This window comes from Tenrec ecaudatus, chromosome 3 (genome assembly GCF_050624435.1).
Source record: "Tenrec ecaudatus isolate mTenEca1 chromosome 3, mTenEca1.hap1, whole genome shotgun sequence".
NCBI classification, from domain to species: domain Eukaryota; kingdom Metazoa; phylum Chordata; class Mammalia; order Afrosoricida; family Tenrecidae; genus Tenrec; species Tenrec ecaudatus.
The window spans coordinates 96021217-96044399 of record NC_134532.1 but is presented as its reverse complement, the minus strand read 5'-3'; the positions used below and the strand labels follow the sequence as shown (position 1 = coordinate 96044399).

The 23183-nt window shown below is 40.4% G+C and overlaps 1 protein-coding gene and 1 pseudogene across 2 annotated transcripts in view; one reads left to right on the top strand and one right to left on the bottom strand.

Annotated features, from left to right (window-relative positions):
- Positions 1-23183, top strand: part of AFG2A (AAA ATPase AFG2A) — a 325370-nt gene that overhangs the window by 207250 nt on the left and 94937 nt on the right. The window lies entirely within an intron of this gene.
- Positions 17469-17602, bottom strand: LOC142444220 (small nucleolar RNA SNORA48; annotated as a pseudogene).

Below are 23183 nucleotides of genomic sequence, written 5' to 3'. Positions count from 1 at the left end.
AATGTATAAGGAGGGAAATGACTACAGAATATGTTGATATTTGGAGGGGATGAGAATCTAGGAAATTAGGTGGACTGAAAAGCTTGCGTATTTTGTGGCAGGCTGGCATAATGTAGATTAAGCACATCGTGGGATTAGGCCTAGAAGACCTGAACTGCATAGTAGTGATGTTGTGAGTCATCAGAGAAGAGAAGGTCAAGTGTTAGGGACTTCCTAATTGATTCCATTGATGATGACTTGGTGGGCTAGGGAAATTGATGTAATAAGCCCACTGCACAGAGCCCATACTTAAGCACTCTAGAGAAGGACAGATTCACTTCTAGGTCAGCCTACTTGATTCCTATGGATAACAGATGTTCTGAAACAGGACACAAATGTCTTCATTGTCTCTCCCTGTCCTGCCTCCCAATCTCCCTCTCTGCCTGTCATCCCTGGTGAACCCATTGCCATTAAGTTGATTCAGACTCATAGTGACCTTAAAGGACATGATAATACTGTCCCTATAGAATTTCCAGGACTTGTCTTTTTTTTCTGCTTTATTTTTTAAAATAACTTTATTGGGGGGCTCTCACAGCTCTTATAACAATCCATACATCTATCCATTGTGTCAAGCACATTTGTACATAAGTTGCCATCATCATTTTCAAAACATTGTCTTTCAATATGAGTATTTGGCATCAGCCCCTCATTTTTTCCCCCTCCCTCTCCCACCCCCAAGACTTGTCTTTATGCAAACAGACTTCTCCATGTCTCTCCTGATGTGAGTGACTGGTGGGTTCCGGCTGCCTGTGCGCCCTTCGGTTAGTGGCCAAGCATTTCATCACTGTCACACCAGTTTTGCTAGATTCTCTGGTTAGAGGGTATGGAACAGAGAAAATCCTGATCCCTCTGAACTTTACATATCATCTAATGTTAATGTTTGCATTATAGACTAAAAGACTTTTCTACAAATTAACTGTAAATTTAGTTGTCCCACAGAGACTGATTTTCAAAAGCATTAATAACACCATGGTTTTCATTTTAGGAAATGAATACAGAAGTAATATGACATATAATATTAATAGCTAATGCTACACTGATTCTTCCGCTTTAATATTTGAGACAAATATTGATATGTAAGTTTTAGAATATTTTCTGTGATATACTCAGAATTAAAAGTTGATTTGTTATCTCTCACAAATTCAAAGCTCCACACAGCTCCACTAATCCCTATGGCCTGTGTTTCTTCCCTTTAAGCACGTGTACTGATTTGGTCACATGGTTCTAGGGAAGTGGGATGCCTAGTTTGACTTTCCCTTTGCAGAGCATAGAGAGTGGTTTTATTTATTTTGTGTTCTTATAACTGTTTTTTGTTTGGGCGCGGGGCCTGGGGGTGGGTGAGCAAGCCTTAATGCTCTTTGCTCAAATTTTGAAATAAAGGTCTATAGGTAGTTTCTGTCAGAAATACACGTACATTTATTAGGCTGTAACACATATTAACACTGGTTCAACGCCAAAGCCAAACCCACTACCGCCAAAGTGATTCCAGCTAAGGACAACCCTAGGTAGAGTTTCCAAGGCTGTAAATCTTTAAAGGACCAAGGAGCCACATGTTTCTCCTGCAACTCTGGGTGGAGTGGATAAGTAAAGCATGAACATTGGGTACTTTGTCTGGACAGGATATCTACTTCTCTGTGTTAATTTGTTTTCTGCACAGAGCTCTGGTTTATGGCACTCAGTACTTTGAAGGTCATTGCCTCTATTTTCTTAACTCTACCTGTACATCATTGTGGAAGCTTCAAGAGATGAATTCAGAAGAACAATTTGTTGTACTTATCAGCACATACTTTTAAAAAATAGTTTTATTGGCATATACTTCACATATTGTGCAATGTAATCATTCAACCATATTAAAAGATTTGTGCAATCATCATTGCAATCAATTTCAGGACATTTTCTTCTCTATCTATTGTTAGCTCCCCATGTCCACCCCTCCTTCTCTGTCACCCACCTATCCAATTACTGTGTCTGCAGATCTACCTATGCTCGGTTTCATGTGCAGAATAAGAAAATCATACAAAGTAAAAAAAAAACAGTAACTAGACAAAACATACAAAAGCCTCAAAGAGCAAGGAGAAAATATTAAAAATGGAAACAACTCTAAAATGGGTTAAAAGGGATATCAAATGGTAGGGTATTACATTTCAACCTAACTGCATCTGTCATAATCCATTTTCCAGTGTTCTCCATATGATAACAAGGTTAGTCACATCCCTGGACTATGGTCAGAAGAGAGTCACGTGGGGTCCCTGCAAATGGATTCTGGACTCCCACTGTCATCCATAGTCAAGCCAGGTGTTCACAATTAAGCTCTGGTATTAGGCTCTCCAGTTACTTAAGAGTTTAATCTGTATAACTCAATAATACATGTAGTGTGTAACTTTTAATAACCATTTAGTGTGCTAATATAGGTGAGCACACCTGTTCCTAATCTAATAACTTGTTAAACATGTATTTGCATAGAAAACTTATCATTGTCCAGTTGGTATTGCTCCTATGCATGTCATACGTTTGGCCCTGGGTCTGTCGTTGCTCATGGCTGGACTTACTCCATTCCCTGTATGAATTCGGTTACACTGAAAAAGCCGTCATATTACTGCATTGTCAAAAAGAACCTGCTTGTCCAAGCATGCTATATATTGGCAATTTAGAAGCAGCCTTTTGTGTGTCTGGAACTTGGACAACTTTTTAACCTCTTCTTGGCAAGATACCTGTGACAAGGTGTCAGTTTCTTTATAAAAGTAAATAGATCACAAGCTCTGAGTTTCGGTGATAATGAAGATCTGGTGTCCTCTCCTGAGTTTCTCATTCCAATTCTGAATCATATTTTTTGTACAAATGGCCTACCTTCAAAGTAAAACTTTTTGAAAGTACAGTTTACATAACCAAAGAATCTTAGCAAAGAGAAGGATTTTGAGAATTCTCAACAAAAGAATGAGTTAACTATAATAGAATGAACTAAAGTATAAAGATGTAAGCATATGTGAAAATTAAACTTTCTTCACCGATTTTTTTTATCAAGTGAGTAGTATACAAGTATACTGTAATGAATTTTCTTGTATTTGATGGAGTGACTTCAAATGATTCAAAATCCGTGGAAGTAGTAAAACAGTATAAGTTCATGAAGGCTTGAAAACTTCCACTGTTAAAATTTTACTTTAGAGAACCATACCTCACAAAATGGCATATATAGAGAGATAAACATCAATATCTAAGTTTGCTCATTTTCATCAAGTAATTCCCAGTACTCCTCAAGTACTTTTATAGTCAACATACCCTTCCAAATAAAAATGGGTGTTAAGAGTTGTGGTGGAGTGAAATGTCTTAATATGGCTCTTCTACCCAACGCTCTTTGTCACCAAATAGTTGGGTGGGACTATGCAAAGAGGGCGTATGTAGCACCAATAGAGGGAATTGCTCCCTTTTTTACCAGCCCCTGGCTTGGAGGATGAGCCATCTTTGAAAAGAAGCAGAGAAATCCCAGTTCCATTTTTGGAAGAGCACTTCCACAGTCTCTGCATGAAGTGGTGGAAGCTGCGGAGAGCAGGTTCATGGGTGTCTTTGACACGGACACTCAGAGGAGCAGCCCCACGACTGTGGGTTCTATTCTCCTCTTGTGACCTGAGACTCCGGAACTGTGGCACTGAGCACCAGGCAGGCTGCTTTCCTTTCCTAGCCCCTGGAGGCAAAGACCAACGGACCGCCTGACTGACAAACTGAGGACTGAAAGGCTACCAAGTAGCTCAGAGGCTGAGAACGAGAGAGACTGGCTGCTGGCTGACAAGACCAAGTCATATCCTTACTATTGCTGATTCTGCCTGTGGTAACTTATTGACTTCTATAGTAGACACCCCCCCCCCGCCCCTGCTCCTTAACTGCAAGTGTTGTCTGTGAGTTTCGTGTGGCCATCGCAATGAATTATCAAACCAAGCATAGATGTGGAGTGACGTGTGAGGAAAGATTGATGTCAGAATAGGTTAAGGTGGAGTACAGAGACATGGGTGACTCGCCTCATGGAAATAAGGAAACCAGAGGCATTCAGATATGTTCACCTGCATTTGCATTCATTGTATTTATGACCGCTAAAGCTAATAGAAAATCTGGATTCACAGAAAGCATTCATGAGGGAGAGGGGAGCGGGGACAGAGGAGGAGCTGATACCAAGGGCTCAAGTGGAAAACAAATGTTTTGAGAATGATGATGGCAACAAATGTATAAATGTGCTTCACATGATGGATGGATGTATGGATTGTGATAAGAACTGTATGAGCCCCCAATAAAATTATTATTTTTAATTACTACAGATTTACAGCCTGAGATACTCTGAATCAGAGCTCTGTCCTATATGGTTGCTATGAATCAAAATCAACTTGATGGCAATGGATTTTATTTGATGTGGATCATAGACTTAATATTGGTAAATAAGCAGTGAACAAGCTAGGTAACAATTACTTTGTCAAGCTCTAAGATTTGAACAAGTAGTAACCAGAATACCAAACATATTTGTTGTAGGTAGCTATCAACTATTCCTACTCAGTGGAGCCCCACATGTACAGTGTAGCACAGTTCCATAGCAATGTCAACACTGACCTTTTCAGAGGGAGGTCACAGGGACTGTCTTTCAGGGCATCTCTGGGAAAGTTTGAATCGCCAACTTTTTGGCCACTAGTCAAGGGCCTAACTTTGTATCCCAGGATCCCCAGGCAAATGTGATGGGGGGCGGGGCTTGGAATAGATGGGGACTCAAAGGGAATCCATGTGACAGAGATGAGTTACCCCATAGGGTTTCCTAGGCTAGAGTCGCTACTGGAGCACATCTCTAGGTCTTCCTGTCCCAGCAGAGTGCCTGGTAGTTTTGGACTCCAGTCTTTAGTTAGTAGCCTAACCCTTAACCATTGTTCCACCAAGGTTCATTCTGGCAAACATTATTTCAAAGGAGAAAATAAAAATCTACCTTGTGTCCAATTGTTATCATTGTAATTCCATTATATGCACACTGTTCGATGAAACTCTTACTGTCTTTAAATTTCTTTTCATTTTGTTTTGTTTTTTGAATCATTAGTTTCAACATGTGTTTTGGCTGATTTGTTACTATCTATGGTATTATGAGATCAATGTAATCCTTTTAAAACCATTACTTATGAAAACTATATATTTTTTCTATTAATATTACCATATTAAACTATTTAATTGTGTTAGTCTGGTTAGACTAGAGAAACAAATTTGTAGATAATTCTATGTGTGTAAGAAAGAGCTTTATCTGTATGAGCAATTGCATATTGAGAAAACATCCCAGCCCAGTCCAGATCAAGTCCATAGTCCTACAGTAGCCCATATGCCCGATACCAGTCTATAAATTCCTCTTGAGAGGCACACAACACATGCACTGACACTGAGTGCAGGACGATCACAGGCCAGTGGGTGGAAAGTGTTGTGGATCGAGTTGGCGTGGAAGCATCTTAGCACTGGCATGGGTCTCCAGGTAGCTCCTCCAGCTCCAGGGTGCTGGTCCCCATCAGCAAACCTCCTTGTGGCTTGTCAACAGGAATGTCTCACGGGGAGAAAGTGTGTGTCCCTCCCGCCTTCAGTGAGCTATTTATCTCTGTAGTGCCTCCAAATGAGGTCATCATACAGCAACCTGATTGACAGGCTGAACTCCACCCCTTCGCAAGTTGACAGGAGAGTATGTAACTCTCACATTTATATAAAAACCTTTCTTCAATTACCTTGAGAATCATTTTATGAAACCCAGGTGTGAAGCATTCTTATCTCATCATAACTTATTTCTCTTTCAGACCAACTTGTTATCTATTATACAAACTAAGATGTAAACACAATCTAACTGTACCTTTATTTACTAACATAAACTCCATACACATGGATATTGAGCAAATAAAAACCTAGTCTATGTTAGAAAACCTTGGCACTCTCATGTCTATCTTTCCTCTTTGGTTATTTTGATATTAAGTAAAATTATTAACTCTTGCATCTTAAATGGTTAATATGTAAAATATATATTTATTACTTATCAGCTTCTCAATTTCCCCACCGTTTGTCAAGTTATAATTTTATGCTGATTCATAATAACCAGTACCACAAGAACATTTTCTCTCTCTTTTTAAAAAAAATCATTTTATTAGGGGCTCATACAACTCTTCTCATAATCCATACATACATCAATTGTGTCAAGCAAATTTGTACATTCATTGCCCTCATCATTCTCAAAACATTTGCTCTCCACTTAAGCCCCTGGCATCCGCTCTTCATTTTTCCCCTCCCTCATGAACTCTTGATAATTTATAAATTACTATTTTGTCATATCTTGCACTGTCTGACATCTCCCTTCACCCACTTTTCTGTTGTCCATCCCCCAGGGAGGAGGTTATATGTAGATCCTTGTAATCAGTTCCCCTTTCCACCCCACCCTCCCACCACCCTCCTGGTATCGCCACTCTCACCACTGGTCCTGAAAGGATCATCTGCCCTAGATTCCCTGTGTTTCCAGTTCCTATCTGTATCAGTGTACATCCTCTGGTCTAGCCAGATTTGTAAGGTAGAATTGGGATCGTGATAGTAGGTGGGGGGTTGGGGAAGCATTTAGGAACTAGAGTAAAGTTGTATGTTTCATTGTTGCTACACTGCACCCTGACTATGTCAGGCATCATCAAGACAAAAAAATCATATTGTGAATGAGGGGGAGTGCAGAGTGGTGACCAAAAGCCCATCTGTAGGTTATGGGACATCCCCTTACGGAAGGGTCTTGATGATACCTGATCCCTTCACCACCTCGTGATTTCACATGCTGTTGTGCTTCTTCCATGTGGGTTTTGTTGCTTCTGAGCTAGATGGCCGCTTGTTTACCTTCAAGGCTTTAAGACCCCAGACACTGTATCTTTTGATAGCCAGTCACCATCAGATTTCTTCACCACCTTTGCTTATGCACCCACATTTTCTCTTGTTGTTAAGTTTTCAATATGTTGTATCATGTCTTTTTAGGAGGGGCCTTCAAAAATAATGTGGAAAAATTATAATATCTTCTAGTTTTATTTTTCCCTGAACTTTCTGAAGCCCCTCATATACTCTGAATAAATTATATTAAATATCAACCATAAATTATAACATTTCCTGTATGTATGCTAGTTGGCAATTTTCTATAGTTCTTTGTCAATCATCACAGCCATGAATTAGACTATAGATCTGTTGGTCAGAAAGTAAAACTATTAAAGTGTTTATCTTGTTGACCCTATCATTTTATGGCTCATCTTACATCAACTTGAATGAAATTTCTTATTAAATTAAATTTAATTTTTTTCCCATAACTTTTTGCTCCACCCCTACCTGTCCCCTCGTACCCCGCACTTTTATGTCACCATTAGGGATCCCTGGTTATGTGGTGTGTTATGCACTAGCTGCTAACCTCAAGACCAGCAGTTGTAGTTCACTCTTGTAAAAAATTAAAGCCCTGGGGACCGCAGAGAGCAATTCTCGGTTTCATAGGATTGATATGAGTGGGAATATATTCAGTGGCAGTGACTTGATTTAGGGGGTTGAGTTGTATGTTAACAGGCAGGGTACTTAATTCCCTTGTCTCACTTGCAGCTGCCACCAAGAGAATCTTCCATTTTAAAACAGAAAGGAACAGGTGTAATGGAAAACCATGACTCATAAACAATCACTGCAAACCACAAATAGTAACAAAACTATATTATAAATACCAACAAAATACCGTATATACTCGAGTATAAGCCACCCTGGATATCAGCTGAGACACCTAATTTTACCACAAAAATCACACTAAAAATGTCCTGGAAAACTCGGCTTATGCACAAGTATATATGGTAGTTAAATCCACTTAAACTGATTCTCTAATTAGCCATTGATTTAGATATGAGACCAATGTTTTATTTGTTGGCAATTAGCATAGGCACAATAACTAACTTTCTTACTTCACATCTGGAAGTTTTGTCAAATTTCACAAAGCTAACCACTCATGGTGTGTTTATATGAAAGATGCCAACGTGATTAGTATTAATATATTTAGACAATGAAAGGGGTTAAGCTATATTCTCCGAAAGGGACTCCAGTTGTTCTTATCAACGGATATTAAGAACCAACCATTGTTTTGTAGCTGGTTGTGGTTGTTGCTCTCATACCAGGTTACTCTTGCCATTATAAGTATTGCATGTCTCAGTCAATATAGGCGACAGGGGTAGTCCTAGATTAGCGTATTACATTGAGTTTAGCCCATAGAACACATTAATTGGAGATTGGTAGATGGGAGGAAAAACATGTTGCACCACCTATTTTCCAATGCTCCTGCCGTGTCCCCGCCCACACTTTCAGTCCTGGGTGTTTTTCTGTTTTATTCTGGAGACAGAAAACAGCCACAAGATACATGATTTACTGTCAACTGATGGTGTGTGGCTTTGTGTACTAGGCTGAATCGTGACTCCCAAAAGGTCTAGGAACCTGTGAGTATGTTCTAATTTGCAGATGTAGCTAAGGAATTTTTCTTTTAAAGCTACTCAGACCACTATTTACATTTGAGGGATAAGGAGTCTGGAGGGATCTTTTTTTCTGGTTTTTAAAGAAACATGATTGTACAGCCCATGTCAAGAAATGAAATTAATATCCTATTAAACCCTTGATATATTGGGGTGAGGTCTTTTAGTTTCGGTGCCCATTGAGATGAGCAGATCATCTCAATTACCTGGCCAGACCCCATTTCCACTGCCGAGCATCCTTCTAATAGACACAGAGGAGAGAAATACAGTGCAGAGGAGGCAGCAGTGTGATTTGGCAGCAGAGATTGGGCTGATGCAGCAGCAAGCCCAGGAAAGTGAACAGCCTCAGAAGCTGGAGAGAACAGGTGACTCCCTTGAGCCTTTGAGCTGAAGTTACCTGCCACCCTTACCACCTCCTCCCCCACATCTCCTCAGGAACGTTTGGCCCACACCACTGCCCACTGAGGAAGGCTCTTCCACCCTCCAGAGCCAGAGCCAACCGTCCTCATACCTGGGATACCCTTTCTCTTCTGGCCTCACCATATTTTCAGAGTGATTGGCCTTGGCTCATCCCACAACAACCCAAAACACCCTTAGAGATAAGTTAGTACATGAGACCTAGGTGTTTATCTAATGTCCTCTGAGCTGCTTCCATATCCAACAATTACAGCTTTGTTGGAATTCTGGCAACAACATCTCATCTAACTCCTTTAGATTTCTAAGCTTCCTGTAGTTCTATAGTTGCTAGTTTGTGGGTACTCTTAATTCCTCCTCCACCCCACCCCCATTTCTGAAAATACTCCCTAAATTAATTTATTTTCAAACCCCCTGCCAAGTCCCTGATTTAATTGACTGATCTTCCATCTTAATTTCCCTTTTCTATTGTTTAATTCAACTTTGGCTTGTCATACTGGGGTAGATATGCTGTGTTGATTTAATATGACTACAATAGAAGTCATTGAAATGTGTTCTGGAGGAAACATACAACAGAGATTAAATCTGAGAAGTCATATAGGTAGGGCTAGATGAAGAGAGCTTCTCCTATTAGAACATGTTTCATCGTTTTTCCCCCGAACTGAAAGTGTCTCCAAAAAAAAAAAAAGTAATGTATGCACATTATTCAGTGTTGAACTGAGGAGGTAAGCATTTAGCCAATAAATGAGCTCAATTTTTATACTTCACTTTATTATTATTATTATCTACTTTTTGCGTTGGGTAAATCTGCTGCATAAGACCTCTTTTAAAGTGTTGAAAAGCACAGATGCTATATTGATTTCTGAGATATGCTTGCCGTAAGCCATGGTATTTTTATTTGCTTCACGTGAAAATTGTACAGTGAATAAGTAAGACCAAAAAAGAATTGATGGGTTTTCAGGGTGGTGCTGGTAAAACATTGAAAGAACCATGGACTGCTCAAAGAACAAACGACTCTCTACTGGGACAAGGACAACGTGAATGCTCCTTAGAAGCAAGGCTGGAGAGACTTTCTGTCTCACATACTTTGGACATATTGCCAAACGGTCCCTGGAGAGCATCACACTTGGTGTGCTAAAGGATAGGGGTAGCAAAGAAGAGGAAGGTCCTCGGCAAGATGGAGTGACAATGTGGCAGCAGCACTGGGCTCAAAGAGAAGAGCAATTGTGAGGACGATGGAGGACCAGGCAATAATTTTGTTCTGTTGTGCATATAGGGTTGGAACTGACTCGGCACCTAAGAGCAACAAAAGCAGCATTTTCCAAACTACTTCATACTCGGTTTTATTTTTTTTATATGAACTTGTTTGTCACTAAAACTCCCAGGCCCATGCCCACTTTCACTATTATTCTTTTAGGTGTACGGGATAAGGAATAGAGGGTGGGGGTGTTGGTTTGTCTTGGGTTCCTGAACAAGTACACTGTATGTATTTATATAGCTCATCTCAAGAAATGAAATGGACAGTGTGCTGTTAAACCTCCGGCTGTGTCATTCTCTCTTACCCCCCACCCCATCATACCCTTCATTTAGTATTGTTACCTGCTAAAGACGATTTACTCACGCACATGCACACATGCATAAAAGTTTGTCTGTGATTTAAGTATTCACTGGGACCTTGAAACTTATCCTGATGGTAAGAATCGATCTTAACCCTTCATGAGAGGACAGGGTCAAGGGCCAATTTTATTGGAGAGTTAGAAAAGGGCGTGGCAAGTTCTTGTGAGAGAAGGAGAACTGTGGGAAGGAACTTAAACTGTTCTTTAAAAGGAAAAAAAATCCTGGATTCTTTGGCTAGGACGGTTCAGGCAGATATGCATTTTTAGATTATCACTACCTTTTATATGTGACCTTACTACATCTAAGAGTCAATTATAGTGATTTTTGTTTTTAAATGTCATATAAATTTTTACAAATCAGAATAGAAATCTCCACAAAATGTTTACAAATCAAAATAGAATCTCCATAAAAATCATTTCGTCAAATTTTCATTAAGATTTATAATTTTGTTTCTAGGGTTCCAATGAGTTATGAAATGAAGATGAGTCTTAAAATCCCAGAAAAAAAATTCTCCTCTTGGTTCCTGTGCCCAGGAGAGTAAATCTTTGATGTACCAAGTGATCCCTTTAAGATGCTGAGGATAGGATCTGGTATCTTTGTGATCTGCAGATTAAAAATGAGCCAAGGGAGTATGCTGTTGTTTGTAAGGGACAGGTTTGAGTATCACTAAGCATATAAACGGCCTAAAATAAAATGGTTTCTACAAGTGAAAATTAGTGAATTGGAGGAAGAAAAGGGAATTCTACGTTTTATACTACAGGTTTTGATGGTGCTTTGATTTTTGTAGGCAAAAGAAACACTCTGAAAAGGGAGAGAAAAATGCTTTTAGAGATTAATTTATCCAGGGAATGTTAGCTTCCAACCTTAGCCGGGAAATGATCCAATATGGATATTAGTTATTTTTTTTAATATAAGTCAACAAGTCATGCAACAAGGAAGCAGAGCCCACGATGGCTTATAGAACTCAAACTTCCAACCTACTTGACAATGGCCAAGTTATTCAAACTCCTTGTACCTTCATTTTCTCACGTGTAAAATCAAGATATTTGAAACATTCAACTGGTTTGTGTAACATAAAATGAAACAGTGCATGTAAATACTTGTCAGAGCACCTGGTGTAAGGTTACTGTTAGCTCGCAACATCATGATGTTAATTGACTGGTATGTAAGAGGCTCCTTAGATTCCAACACTTCATTCTCTGTCTCCAACAACTATCTTTTCATGTTCTATCCTCACATGATTATTTGTTTCATTAACAAAAAGCCATGGTAAAGCTATTGACTATATTAAAGTATTTGGAAGTTAGATATCTCTGGTTTTGCTTTGTTGTTGTTTTTAGATACCTCTTATCTGCAACATGTTCTTGTTCACAAGCTAAACTGTGAACAGTGAATATTTAAATAGTAGCATCAAATATTTGCTGATTTTCATTTCGTTTTTCTGTTACCTTAAATAATTAAACATACACACATTTGCATTCAAGCACATACAAGCAAACCTCCATTGTATGCCAGCGAGGGGGTGGGGGGAATCTTATTTAAATGTAGACTTACTTTGATTAAAGTCAGATGGTCAGCCTCAAATCTACAAATATATTTATAATTTAGGAAAAACAAGGGCACTCCAACAAAACTATTATTCATTGCTCACTCCATTTAGCATAGCATAAGGCATTTCTGAGTTCAGGTGGATGCAATTAGCAGGTACCCAAAACAAGCCATTGATGGAGTCATGAATAGTAAACATGGATCCTAAGTCTGTGGGAGTGGCAAATAATGTAAACAAAGCCTAGTGCTCGAATTATAAGAAGAGCTCTTCAAGGCGGGGTGGGCCTGTGTAACTGGGGTTGTTTCCGGGGCGTCTCAGTCGATCCGTCCTGGAGCTTCTGCACCCTGTTTTGATGCCCGTTAGAAGCTCCTACCAACCAAACCTGTAAGACCGGAAATGAGGCTTCCCTACCAGCAAGTTCACTGCAGTTTTTATGTATAGATTATTTTTATAGATACACATACGACTTAATAAACACTAAAGTATATATCCTTCTTTTATAAAAATAACCTTCCCTTTGTTGTTTGGTGCCATCAAACTCATATCTGTTTATAGCGAGCAAGGACGCGCTGCTCAGACACGTCCAGTATGTCTCAATCTACCTTGGTTCAGTTCCGTGGGCGTCAAACGACCCTTTCACAGGGGTCACCCAATTCCTAACAGTAGCAAAATGGCAGTGATGAAGTAGCAACAAAAATAATTTTATGGTTGGGGGGTCACCACAACATGAGGAACTGTATGAAAGGGTAACAGCATTAGGAAGGTTGAGAACCACTGGCTTAAGAGGGTAAAAATAACATTATGTCAGCAAATTATTTTCAGAGATTATGTACAATAAAGTGCATCTGCTTAGTTTTTATATAGTTTAGTAAATATTGTATATGTAATCAATCCTTTAAATAGTTCAGATTATCAACAATAATGCCACTGGGTTTGCTTGTTTTACTTCAACATACATATATGTAATAAATAGCTTCTAGATATTTCTATGGCAAGTTAGTGATTTAAACTGTCGACACTGCTTTTACTTATTAATACCAAGATGGTCACTGGAATGCAAAGACACAGATAAAGCCTTTGAAGGAAAATATGGACAATCAGTAACACAATACAGATATCCCTGTTTTAGACCACCTTCACAAAGTGAATGTGAGCCACACACATGGCTTGTCTCCCAGTTCACATAGAAGTTACACTGTGCTGGTGGCGTAGTGGCTATGTGTTGCGCTGCTGACTCCTCAGCAGCTAGAAACCACTAGCTCGGTGGTTCGCAGCCTTCCTAATGCCGCACCCCTTTCCTACAGTTCCTCATGTTGTAGTGACCCCCACCCAACTATAAAATTATTTTCGTTGCTACTTCTTAACTGTAATTTTGCTACTGTCATGAATTGGGCGAAACCTGTGAAAGGATGGTTCCACCTTTCCAAAAGGAGTCGCGACCCACAGGTTGAGAACCACTGCACTAGCTGCTGTGAGAAAAATGAGGCTCTCTGTTCTCTTAAAAAGTTATTCTTAGAAGCCAGCAGGGGCAGTTCTGCCCTGTTCTTAGGATTGCTCTGAGTTAGAATTGACTCAGTGACTTTTGTTTTGTTTTGTTTTGATAGTCTATTTGGGACAAACCCAAACCAAACTCAACTTTCATTGACTTAATTCTTATTTATAGCAACCTTATGGGACAGGGTAGAACTGCCCTGTGGGTTTCTGAGACTGTAACTCTTTACAAGACTTGATGGCTTTGTCTTTCTCCCATTCTCCTACTGGGCATCTGAGGTGTCAAACTGCTGACCTTTGGCAGCTAGCTGTCCAGCCAGCAACTACTGTAACTCCACCGCTCCTGATTTATAAGGGAAATAGCACCAACAGTCAAAATGTTTGAAATATTGTAAGAATTACAAAAATATGAGAGATTATGAGTACATGCAGTTGTGGAAAATGACGCTGATAGACTTACTAATGCATACTTTTGCAAACCTTCAATTTGTAAAAAATATGGTATCTGTGAAGCTCAATAAAGTTCCATAAAACAGCTACACCTGTATTCATTTTAAATACTCTCACTTACTCTGCCAGAGGGCAGTCTGGCTTCATCTAACCTCATGAGGGAGAAGCAGGAAAAACCACCATTACCATCAGTGCACAGGTCAGACATACCCCACCCTGTAATCTCTTTACAAATTCTGACACCAACTATATCTTCAACAGCATCCTCCACTACTCTGCCGAGTTTGGTAATTCAATGCAGAAACCACACCCAGCTAAGAAACATTGCTCACAATTAGGGGGTTTACTAGAAACGCAATAAATTACAATTTAGCATTAGAAGTGCTCAGGATACATTTGTGCGATCAGGACGGCCTCCTCTCCTCCATGCTCATAAGTACACCTCTCTACCCTACCCCCCCAGCCACCCCCCCCCTCCCGCCTCAGCCCTTGTCTGCTAAGTGTTGCAAAGCTCTTTCAGCTCCACCAATGGATGTCAACTCTGCCAGTAAGACCCTTCATTCTAGCCTTGTGGGTCAGCAGACTTAGCATTACCACCACTGCACTTGATTAAGTGTCCAGAGGGTGCCTCCTTTGCCAGTAAGAGCCCTGCCTGAAGACACTCAGCTTTCCATGGACCATGAGGCTCACTGATCATTTCTGTCACCTGTCAGTTGATTATGCTGCCATCTTGCCACCACATTTCTGCCATCTCTGATGCCATAGCTGTCTTCTGGCTCTTGAAGGTTCAGTAGAGCAATTGCTGTTCTCACGTCTTTCTTGCCTCTTTCTTACTGAGAGTGAAATCCCGTTAGCCTTCAGGATGGCTGGCTCACTGAAAACCTAGTACTGACTGGCAAAACTAACCAATCCCCGCATGGTGGTTTCATTTGCCTTCTTTTCATGGTACCTTATTTGCACTCCTAGCTGTCCCATCCCCTTGATGCTAGCCACAGTGCCTGACATTTGCACAGCCCTACCCAGGCTTTAGGAGTTAAACAGACTATGGCTAGAAGGACATATCAAGTTATCCACTTATGTAAGCCATCTATGAACTGCTTAGTAAGCAAAAGGATGTGCACTATAACAGTTCATAATGTAAAATACTGGAGAAGTTGTAATAGTGTATTAATAATGATCTTATCAAAACAGTTAACTATTAATATGCTTGGTACAACTGATATATGGAATGTTATAAGAGCTATAAGAATCCCCAATAAAATGATTTTAAATAAATAAAAATCAGCCTTAGTAGTTGGCTACAAACTGATGGATCCCCTGAGGCCATGACCCTTGTCACCTAGAAACAGCAAAGATCACTTTGGAGACTAAGTGCTTGCCCCAAGCCATGGTGTTTTCAGTCACTTAATATGCATGTCAAAACTATGTAGTAAGTATGGAAGACTGAAGAAAAAATGATCTCTCTGAATTTAGTGTTGGCAGAGAAGCTTGAATATACCATGGACTGCCAGCACAGCCAAATCTGCCTTAGAGGTACAACCAGAATTCTCCTTACAAACAAGGCTGGTGAGATGGGGCTGGCCTGGGAAAGAACGAACAGTTTTACTTGGGATTCCTGTGCAGTGGAACTGACCGCTGGGCACTTAGCAAAAACAGTCTTTATGGAAGAAACCCTGTCAGCGCAGTCTTCAAAGTGCTTTGGCTTCTAAGCAAAAAGTCAGTAATTGAAGTTCTCGTCCACTTTTTGGGAGAAAGATGTAGCAATGTGCTTTGGAAACGATTCGCAGCCTTGGACAGCCATTGGGACAGGTCTGCTCCGGCCTGCAGGGTTACTGGAAGTTGTGGTTGACACCCCAGCCACAGGTTTAGTATTTTTGGAACCTTTCAGGAGCTGAGTGTTTAACCCGTGTGCCTCCAGGGCTCCTTGCGAACAGAACGCTGGTTTGGGGTAGTTCTGTTTCTAAGTCCTGTGGGCTTTTGTGTTTGCTTGTTTGTTTGTTTGTTTTCAATAACCACAGATTTTCACTAACCCAGTTTTAACTACCTACCATTTGCTATTCTTCCTAAAGCATACTCCTTCCATGTGCCAGAGAGTACAACCATACCTCATTTTTTTATTGTGCTTTGAAACGATTAAATTGTGTTACAATTGAAAGTAGGAATCAACTCTCTTTCGAATGAATCAGGGGCAAACCTTGTCTTAAGGCATCCTTAATAGACTACCAAAACCCCACTGCTGTGTAGTCAGCCCTGGCTCATAGCAAACTCAGAGGGCAGAATAGACCCCCATAGGGTTTCTTAGATTATCAATATTTACAGGGGCAAAAAGTTTCCTCTTTCTTCCAGAGTAGCTCATGGGTTTAAACTGCCAACCAATGATTAGCAGCCAAACACTTAAGCCTCCGTGCCACCAGTGCTTCCTCATAGACTCAAATATAGTTTAAACGTACATACCCACTGAGAATAAACGTGTGTGTGTGTTTGTGTGTGTGTCCCTCTTAGGGTGATCTGGAACTGACTCAAAATATTTTCTAGTTATGTATGTACTTCCTGTCTTCCCTCCCCTCCCTCTACACTTACCACTGAAGTTAATCCTTATTCTCCCGCTGCCTCTAGAATATTTATTGTCTGAGTGAACCTTCTAAGTACCATGTTCACATAGTAAAACAAGATGAAACCAGCACTCGAATGTCAAAAGAGCTCTCCAAGGGTCAGAGGGCTACTAGGGGGAGGCGACTGTCTGTGAATCTGCCCTGAGGCCAAGCCTGCTTCTCTTTGTGCCCGTTTCCCCACTTCGCAGGGGGGTCTCTAAAACTTGAGTATTTCATTTCTGTTCTGTGATCTCTTAGAAAGGGCATGTAGAACGTGATCAGCTTCTTTTCTTTTGAAAACCTGTAAAGGATTATTTTTAAGTTGCAAGTTAGATGTATGACTGGACTTGGGGCCTAGTATGTCTATTCCAAGATGGTCACAGAATAGAGACGGTCAAGTTCAGAGCCTGTTTGACACACTGCCGAGAATTTGCCCAACTGGCTCGGATATACTAAATCAGAATCTGCAGTTCATCAAATGTCCAGGTGATTCTCATGGATGGCCAGAGAATCTTGTTAAAATGTACATAGATTATGGTTTAGTTTATCTAGGGTGAAAATGCAAATTCCCAGCAGGGTGCTGAACTGGAATGAACCTGTTTGAAGCTCTGCCCAATGTCCCGTAAGACTTGACCAGCACCACCTTTTCCTTGTACATTTTGGACGGCATTAGAGTTTTTCCCTCTTGGTTTCAACATCACCATATTCTTATCAAAATATATACGTAAGTTAATGCAGGGTATGACTAAGTACAAACTTTCTGCAAAGTATTTTATTCAGTAAAAACCTTAAAGCAGTCACCTTTTTTTTTTTTAATGTTTCCTAGGCATGAAATAGCTCTGGCCACGATCTAGGCATCAAGCTAGGATGAACAAAGGGCTGCCAGTCTGCGCTGCCCCTGACTGATATAAGAGCACCACCACCAATCAGGTGTCTCTACTCAACCTTTTTTTTAAAACCAATTTTACTCCTAGGAATTTTTTCTAGAATTTAATAAGAGAAGAGATCCAAGATGTTGTTTAAGGATATTCATTACAGAATTATTTAAATAGTGTGCTATAAAATAGAAATGGTATTGCCTATCTATCATAGTGTTACACTGAGTATTGAATTTAGTAGCACATCTAAGCTCCGTCTACATAATAGAATGAAAAGCAAATAATAAAATGGTTTTATGTTAGTGTAAACACATTCACTGTTAAAAACAAGTCGGTTACAAAACAGTCCTTAAGTAATGGAAATAAAAATGGCATATCCCTACAGTAGGGGAAAATGCTCCCCTAAGTTGAGAGAACCATCATTTTGGTAATTTTTACTTTCTAATTAATGTTAACATTTTGTCAAATTATATACAATAAATATTAATATTTTTATTCAGGGAAAGAAAAAAGTTCATTAAAAATACAGTAAGACTTTGTTTTAAGCTTCCTCTAATGTACAGGAAGAGTACTAAAAAGTCGCAGTATAATGTCAGTTATCTCCGGTCTTCACATCTTCCTCCCCACTTAGACCCAAGCCAGTCTTGGTTCCAGAATACCTGGAGTGGCATGCCTTTCTCCCAGGATTTGGAGTCAAGAGTTCTCATCACTGCATTTAACAAAAGCAATGCTATCAGAGAAGTGCCAGGGAGTGGAAGGAAACCTAGATGCTGACAGAGCCTAGCAACCAGGCCAGATGGATGAGCTGAAGGAGTTCTGGCAGAGTCCAGAATGGCGTGGCTGTTTCAGGACTGTCTTTAGTTTTTACTCAGCATTGGAAACATCCTCTTAGTGAGTTTCAGGAAAGGGGGGATGTCTTTTTCATTCATTCTGCCTCGATTTTGTTTTTAGAGCTATACAGAAGAGAAATTCTTTCAGTTTAAAAAATATTGAAAAAAAACTTGACTAAGCCATTTGAAATGAGTGTTGTGCTCAGTGGAGCATGGTAGTGAGTGACTGCGTGTCATACCCCTTCCACCCACACCAGCACATTTAGGGACTGTCTGCCCACCCTACTCCCCACTGCTCTTAGAAATAACAACATTCCTCAGGAGTACTAGATACTCACAGAGTCCCTCTGAGAGCTTTAAAAATAAGGGAAACATGGTATTCTGAAGTATACTCTATGACTGTTCAGCATTTACAAGGTTATTGATATTTTTGTTGTGTTGTGTTGTGTTCTGTTTTATTTCTTCGCCTCCTTTATTTAATTCAGACTAAGCAACAGAGCCATTTCAGAGTTGCTGAGAAGGAAATGGTGTTAACTATTCACAGCTGTTACTGCTTGGTTCATCACCAGTTCCTTAGAATTTAGGCTTAAATCTGAGTTGATATTAGCAGACTTCCTCTGCCCAAGATAAGCAAGATCTGTGTGCCATAGGGCCTGCACTGTGTGCAGGTACTTAGGGACTTTTGTTTCAAGTATTTCCTTTTCAGAACCAGGAGCTAGAGAAACAGGGCTGCAGGAACAGATGGTGTGTGTAGGGATTTTAGTTGGATTTTCCTTAGCGTTTTTTCGTCGTAGGAAACGCTGTACTCATTAGCCGTCTGGTTGTCCTATGCCATAGTGAGCCATACGAAAACCTGAAACTATTGTGAAGAAATAAGAAGTCCATTTGCTCTTTGTACTAGATTGTGTACCGGAGTAAAACTAGACCTTTTGCAAAAGATGGAGGTGCCCTGGCAGCCCAGTGGCCATGCATTGAGCAGCGTTCCAAAGAGTCCGGGAGTTGAAACCACCAGTCACATCGCAGCCGAAAGATGGCGGGGCTTTCTACTCCCATAAACAGTTACAGTCTGGGAAACCCACAGGGCAGGTCTGCCCAGTATGAGTCCACCATCCACTGGACGGCAGTGCGTGGGTGAGTGAGTACAAGATGACAGAAAGCGGAGGCTTTCTACTACAGTAAACAATCACAATCTCAAAACCCCACCGGGGCAGATATACCCCACTCTTCAGGGTCACTATGAGTCGGTATCGACTTGATGGCAGAGAACCTGGTTTTTCTGTTGTTTGTTTGTTTGTTTTCCCGGGTTCCTCTAACAGTGTTTTCAATAGAAGTCAGTTCCAAAGCTAAAACTGTCATCTTGTAGCTGAACAACAAATCAATATTTGATCTGCAGTTGATGTCACAGATTTCATTTTCTAGTGATTTTAGCGGTGATGTTTTGGTTGTTATTGATAATGAACTGAATACTTCAACTGATGATGGTTAACCCATTTTTAAAATGAACACTCTAGTTCTTAATTTTCCTAAAGTTTCATTTTCCTAAAATTAAAATGAGGCAGGCAAAATGTTATGCATCAGATAAAGTCTTGGAAAGAAATCTCTGTGTGGGAGCACACCAGGGCAAGTTCAAAAGTATAGTTACCAGGGTCCCACGTCACACATGGATGCGTATATAGCAAATGTAGTCAAGTATATCTCTGCAGTGAGGACATGCTGCAGGTCAACGTCTACCAGTAGTACACTTGTCTTAGTCTCCTTGGGGTTCCAGTAAAATATATACCCTCCCAGGGACCTACTGGGCCCATAAAATTGAAGCCAGCAAGTTTTGAGAAAATAGAAAACTGCATTAGTTAGAAGGCCAGGAAAGTTGTGCCACGGAATTGTTTGACACCACAACCTATGCACCTGCTTAATCTTCGAGGGCAGCACGGGCTGGTCTAGGAGAATTTCAGTGGGAAACCTCACTTCATCAGACTTCTTTTTGTTTCCAACCCTCAAAGACCCTCTTAAAGGAACACGATATGAGTTCTCGAGGACCCCAAAGTGCCTTTGGTGTGCTCTATTGCAGAGCACGGCATCATCGGACAGGGCTACGGAAGCACCGCCTGTAAAAGTGTAAACCTACGTGGAAGATGTGTGAAGAAACAGTAGCTTCACATTTCGATACTTCTTTTTATTAAACGTCTCTATGACAGAGGTTCTCAACCTGGGGGTCTCAGCCCCTTCAGGCGTCGAACAGCCCTTTCACATGAGTTGCATGATTCATATTAGTAGCAAAATGACAGTTATGAAGTAGCAACGAAAATAATTTTATGGTAGGGAGGTCACTACAACATGAGGAACTGTATGTATTAAAGGGTCACGGCATTAGAAAGGTTGAGGACCATTGCTCTATGAGTTTGGAACTGTAGTTTTTTACTTTAAAAAAAAATATCTTACAGCTCTTATCACATCCATCCATCCATTGTGTCAAGCACATTAGTATATATGTTGCCATCATCATTTTCAAAACATTTTCTTTCTACTTGATCCCTTGGTTTCAGCTCATTTCCCCCTTCTCCATGCCCCCTCCCTCATGATCCCTTGATAATTTATAAATTATTATTTTTTTTCATGTCTTTTACTGACTACTGTCTCCCTTTACCCACTATTCTGTTGTCCATCTGCCTGGGAGGTCGGGGGTTGGTTATATGTCGATCATATATACATACAACCTTACCCTCACCCTCTTGGTATCACTACTCTCATTATTGGTCCTGAGGGGTTTATCTGTCCTAGATTCTCTGCGTTGGGAGCACTTGTTTTTAACAGTGTACATCCTGTCATCTAGCCGAATTTATAAGGTTGAATTGGAGTCAGAACAGGAAGCATTAAAGAACCAGAGGAAAGTTATATGTTTCGTTAGTGCTATACTGCACCCTGACTGGCTCATCTCTTTCCTGTGACCCTTTTGTAAGGGGATGTCCAATTGGTTACGGATGTACTTTGGGTCTCTACTCTGCCCTCGCCCTCCTTCACATCGATATGGTCTTTGATGCCTGGTTACCCGATCCCTTCGACACCTCGCAACACCCAGGCAAACCACTAAAGGTGTGCTGCAGAGCAACCATGGGAGCAGAGCAGGGAGCCCCTGAGGGAGTACAAAGGACAGACTCTGGGGGTAGAGCATGGTACCCCATCGGAAGTGATTGAAGGAAATGCCTAGAGATCAAAAATCAGACCTTGATCTATTTACAGGTTTCTCTTTCTTTAAAAATTTTGTTTCTTTTAATTAATTTATTCTTCTATTGGTAATTGGTTTTCTTTTTTGTCATTGCTGTGTTCTCACTCATCGCCTATCTTGCTGTGGCTTGATTTTTGGTGCATATTATTATCTCCACAGATCTATCTAGATAAGATAGACTGAATGCATAGTCTGGAGGAGAAAACAACAGGATCAATGGTCTGGCGGGGGGAGGGAGGACATGGAAGAGGGGGAGACTTGGGTAAGGAGGTGGTGCTGACCAACCCAGGGACAGGGGAGCAACAATTGACCCAAAACCAGTGGCAAGGAGGGAGTGAGAGGCCTGGTAGGGATTGATCAAGGACAATGTAATGGAGAGGAATTACTGAAACCCAAGTGAAGGCTGAGCATGATAGGGGGACACGAGGAAAGGAAAAGGAAATAGAGGAAAGAACTAGGTGACAAAAGTTATTTATTTCCTGTGAAATGGCTGTTGGATTCAAACCGTCCACCTTTTTGGTTAGCAGCGAAGTACCTAACCACTGTGCCACCAGGACCCCTTGAGAACTAAGTTAAGGAACTAGATTTGGGGATGGTGAAACTACTTTTTACAGCTTTCTTAATTATTATGCTCACAGAGAGTTAATTGCTGGTTTTCCGGTGAAGATTACTAGAAAGGACTTACCAGATGACTAGTCCTCAGTAAGTGCTTTCAGTTTAGTGCATTGCCACAGGCCCGCTAGCATGGGTGGACGAGCAGGGCAAATGGGAAGCTATTGGGGAGGTGTTTGAACTGAAGAAATTTAAGTAAAAAAATATGCTGTTCTAGATAAGAAAAGATAAAGACCACAGTGGGCCCACTTTTTTCACTCTACTGTTTATATTACACTCCTTTTAAAGTTTTTGAAATCTCTAGCCAAGCTTGAATATCTAAAACTGATAATGATTTGCTTCCTAGATTTATGAAAGGAAGACTAGGGGGAACTATATCCTTGTAGACGCGATTTGGCAAACCAGGTCTCCAAAGCAGTTCATTCTGAAAGTACACTCTCCACCTCCCCCACCCTAACATCCCAATTTTCTCTATGCCTTAGATATATGAATCAGAATCTACAGTTCAGCAAGATTCCCAGGTGATTTTCGGAATTTGCTATAAGAATCACCTGAGGACTTGTTAAAATTAGATTCTGATTCTGTATATCTGGGGTAGAACATTAAATACTCAACAAGGGGTTGAACCAGAATAAACTGGCTCAAAGTGCTGTGGTGACAGGCGTGACCTGTCTTTGATTAGCAACCAACTGATAGTTAACAGTAAACCATTTTATAAAACTAGAGTTCATAATCTGAGACTCTAGACTGACATTCTTTCAGTACACTGAATCAAACTCATAAAGAACAGGAAAAGACCATCCATATATACTCAATATACATAGTGTAACTTTAAGCAAAATAAGGGAAGAAAGGTACTTTCTTGATTTAATATCCTGCAGCCATTTGTAATCTGAGCAAGTTATTTTGGTGGAGTGACAAGGACATATTGGAGTGGCATGAGAAAAACGAGACAAGTGAAGAGCTAGAGAGAATTAGAACATAA